General features: G+C 38.4%; 1 pseudogene; it reads left to right on the top strand.

The window, feature by feature from the left end:
* Window positions 1-764: 764 nt before the first annotated feature.
* On the top strand, window positions 765-2469 carry LOC124963288 (RNA-binding protein 39-like; annotated as a pseudogene).
* Window positions 2470-4717: the final 2248 nt, after the last annotated feature.

Here is a 4717-nt window from a genome sequence, read left to right as displayed (position 1 = left end):
CTCATTCTATGAAGCCAGTATCACCGATACCTAAACCAGACAGAGACACATCAAGGAAAGAAAATTTCCAACCAATATTCTCAATGAACACTGATGCATATATTCTCAACAAAATTTTAGCAAATTGCATACAAAAACATATTAAAAAGATAGTGCACCATGATCAAGTGGGTTTTATCCCAGGGATGCAAGGTTACTTCAACATTTGGAAATCAATAAATGTAATTCACAATATCAACAGAATTAAAGTCAAGAATCACATGATTATTTTTGATAGATGCAGAAAAAGCATTGATAAATACAGCACCCCTTCATGCTCAAAACACTGGAAAAAATAGGGATAGTGGGAATATTCCTTAACATTGTAAAGACCATCTGTGCTAAGCCCATGTCCAATATCATTCTAAATGGTGAAAAACTGAAAGCATTTCCCCTAAAAACTGGAACAAGGCAGGGATGCCCTCTTTGACCACTTCTATTCAAATTGTCCTTGAAAGTCTAGCCAGAGCAATTAGACAGACCAAAGAAATTAAAGGGTTATCATAGGAAAAGACAAACTCAAAATATACCTATTTGTGGATGACATGATTATATATTCAGAGGAACCAGGAAATTCCACCAGAACACTTTTAGTAGCCCTCGGAGCCCGATATACGGGTTGGGCGGTACCGCGGCCTGGGCCTAGGGGCAGCGGCTGCGGTGGCAGCAGCAGCAGCAGCAGCAGCAGCTCAGGGGACTTGGGACAAGTACTACAGGCGCCCAAAGCCCGCATAGGCGTTTAGAGAAAATGGCAGACGATATTGATATTGAAGCAATGCTTGAGGCTCCTTACAAGAAGACTTGCCTAACGATATCTCACCTCTACTCCCATGAATTCACCTTTGATTCCAGTGTGAATGTCAATCATAAGGATGAGAACAAGTTGAGCAGTGCTAACGGCCAGGAAGAACGTAGCAAAAAGAGGGAAAAAAGCAAGAGCAGAAGTCGCAGTCATGAATGAAAACAAAGCAAAAGTAAGGAACGAAAGCGAAGTAGAGAAAGAGAAAGGAAAAAGAGCAAAAGTCGGGAACGGAAGCGAAGTAGAAGCAAAGAAAGGAGACGAAGCCGCTCAAGAAGTCGAGATCGAAGATTCCGAGGACGCTACAGAAGTCCCTACTCCGGACCAAAATTTAACAGTGCCATCCGAGGAAAGATCGGGTTGCCTCATAGCATCAAATTAAGCAGACGACGTTCCCGAAGCAAAAGTCCATTCAGAAAAGACAAGAGTCCTGTGAGGGAACCTATTGATAATCTGACTCCTGAAGAAAGAGATGCAAGAACAGTTTTCTGCATGCAGTTGGCAGCAAGAATTCGACCAAGAGATTTGGAAGAGTTTTTCTCCACAGTAGGAAAGGTTCGAGATGTGAGGATGATCTCTGATAGAAATTCAAGACATTCCAAAGGAATTGCTTATGTGGAGTTTGTTGATGTTAGCTCAGTGCCTCTAGCAATAGGATTAACTGGCCAGCGAGTTTTAGGAGTGCCCATCATAGTACAGGCATCACAGGCAGAAAAAAACAGAGCTGCAGCAATGGCAAACAATTTACAAAAGGGAAGTGCAGGACCTATGAGACTTTATGTGGGCTCATTACACTTTAACATAACTGAAGATATGCTTCGCGGGATTTTTGAGCCTTTTGGAAGAATTGAAAGTATCCAGCTTATGATGGATAGTGAAACAGGTCGTTCTAAGGGTTATGGATTTATTACATTTTCTGACTCAGAATGTGCCAAAAAGGTTTGGAACAACTTAATGGATTTGAACTAGCAGGAAGGCCATGAAAGTGGTCATGTTACTGAACATACTGATGCATCCAGTGCTAGTTCATTTTTGGACAGTGATGAACTGGAAAGGACTGGAATTGACCTGGGAACAACTGGTCGTCTCCAATTAATGGCAAGACTTGCTGAGGGTACAGGTTTGCAGATTCCACCAGCAGCCCAGCAGGCTTTACAAATGAGTGGCTCTTTGGCATTTGGTGCTGTGGCAGATTTGCAAACATGACTTTCCCAACAGACTGAAGTTTCAGCTTTAGCTGCAGCTGCCTCTGTTCAACCACTTGCAACACAGTGTTTCCAACTCTCTAACATGTTTAACCCTCAGACAGAAGAAGAAGTTGGATGGGATACAGAGATTAAGGATGATGTGATTGAAGAATGTAATAAACATGGTGGAGTCATCCATATTTATGTTGACAAGAATTCCGCTCAGGGCAATGTGTATGTGAAGTGCCCGTCAATTGCTGCAGCTATTGCTGCTGTCAATGCATTGCATGGCAGGTGGTTTGCTGATAAAATGATAACAGCAGCCTATGTACCTCTTCCAACTTACCACAACCTCTTCCCTGATTCTATGACAGCAACACAACTACTGGTTCCAAGTAGACGATGAAGGAAGATATAGTCCCTTATGTACATAGCTTTTTTTTTTTCTTGAGAATTCATCTTGAGTTATCTTTTATTTAGATAAAAATAAAGAGGCAAGGGTCTACTGTCATTGTATACAATTCCTGTTACCTTGAAAAAATAAAAATGTTAACAGAAAAAAAAAAAAACCACACTAAGATTCCATCTCACCCCAATTAGAATGGCAATTATCAAGAATACAAGCAACAGTAGGTGTTGGAGAGGATGTGGGGAAAAAGGTACACTCATACGTTGCTGGTGGGGCTGCAAATTAGTGCAGCCACTCAGGAAAGCTGTGTGGAGATTCCTCAGAAAACTTGGAATGGAACCACCATTTGATCCAGCTAACCCACTCCTCAGCCTATACCCAACGGACTTAAAATCAGCATACTACAGAGATACAGCCACATCAGTGTTCATAGCTGCTCAATTCACAATAGCCAGATTGTGGAACCAACCTAGATATCCTTCAATTGATGAATGGATAAAGAAACTGTGGTATATATATACAATGGAATATTACCCAGCTATAAAGAATAATAAAATTATGGCATTTGCAGGCAAATGGATGAAATTGGATAATATCATGTTAAGTAAGGTAAGCCAATCTCAAAAATCCAAAAGGCAAATGATCTCACTGATAAGCGGATGATGACACATAATGAGGGGTGGGGGGGCAAGAATGGAGGAAGGAGGGACTGTATAGAGAGAGAAGAGGGGTGGGAGGGGTGGGAGGGGTGGGGGGAAGGAAAAAATAACAATGAATCAAACATCATTACCTATGTAAATGTATGATTACGCAAATGGTATGCTGTTACTCCATGTACAATCAGAAACAACATGGTTCCCATTTGTTTACAATTAAAAAAAGAAAAAAAAAATGGGGATTTGTAGGGATTTCATTCAGGTCAGTCAATCTATAATGGAGCAAAAGTCCATGAGTTGAGAAAAGTGCTCAGGACAAAGTAGGGGTCCAGTTTGAATGGTTTAGTGGTGATCTGCAACTCCTTTGTCCTTGAGACCTGGAGACATTATCTTATTATAGTAACATTTGATACTAATGGACTCTGAGAAGCAAGCAAGTTATGTGATCTGTACATGAAGATAACTAATTGCACTATGTAACCTAGTGTAAATTGATATGACCCTGGAATAGATGATAAACTGAACTGGTTTCCCACTGGAGCTACTTCTTCCTTTTTACCATCCTATCTGCTTGCCTCTTCATTGCTCTCTCCTTAACCCTTATACCTGGACCCCAATTAACTTTTACAGTTATACACAAAATGTTAGGATTTGTACTAAAATTTTGATTGGCTTCTATATATGTATAGGGATTGAATATATATACCATGAAACATGAAATTTATGAACATCTACATGTGAAATATGTATAAAATGTACATATGTTTTGAAGTAGGGAATGGTTTAGTGTGGGACATATAAATACATATTTTTTTTTAATTCGGGGATGTATGGATAATATATATATAAATATACAATTATAGGTATGCAAATAAACCATTAAACTATTTATAATTGAAGGTATAAGTCAAAATACACATAACTATTCTTATTACTATATGTGCATTTATGTAATTTAAATTTAGGTATGGGGTGAATTTTAGGTTAGTATTAATTTTTTTGTTCTCATAGGGTTAGTGTTAAGGAATGAATATGAGTATCAGGAAACATGAATTTTCCCCAGAAAATATACTTGAAAATATATTAAATAGCAATGAGTCATACAAATACACTTTTTAAATTATGGAAGCATGGATAATTACATATATGAATATAAATATATAAGCAAATATTCTATTGATTATCAAATATAGAAGTCAAAATACACACAAATTTTCATATTTTATGTATGTTTTCATGCAAATTCTGTTATGGCATAAATTTAGGGTTAGTATAAAATTTAGGGTTGGGTTTTGGTTAGGGTTTGGGAATAATATGAATATCAGGAAACATGAATATTCATAATAAACACAGGAAAATATGTACTCATTCAGATAACTCCCTTGAAGGGAAGGTCCCCTTTGCAATGAACTATTGTTTACCAATGGTGCATGCAGTTCCAAAGTGAAACCTTAACTTCAATCTGTGAAAAGAAAAGCAGTAATTCTTCATGCTAGTTCCACCCTAGACAAACCCCAATGTGCTCACTGACAACTGAGTTCTTTTGACATAAAGCTGCTTGCACAAAGTGCAACTTTTCTCTTCTTCCCACATTCTTAGCAACCTCATGCAGAACAAAGTTCAGACC

Source organism: Sciurus carolinensis, chromosome 13 (genome assembly GCF_902686445.1).
Source record: "Sciurus carolinensis chromosome 13, mSciCar1.2, whole genome shotgun sequence".
Classification (NCBI taxonomy): domain Eukaryota; kingdom Metazoa; phylum Chordata; class Mammalia; order Rodentia; family Sciuridae; genus Sciurus; species Sciurus carolinensis.
Note: the sequence above shows the minus strand (reverse complement) of the source record. Positions and strands in the feature narration are given on the sequence as shown.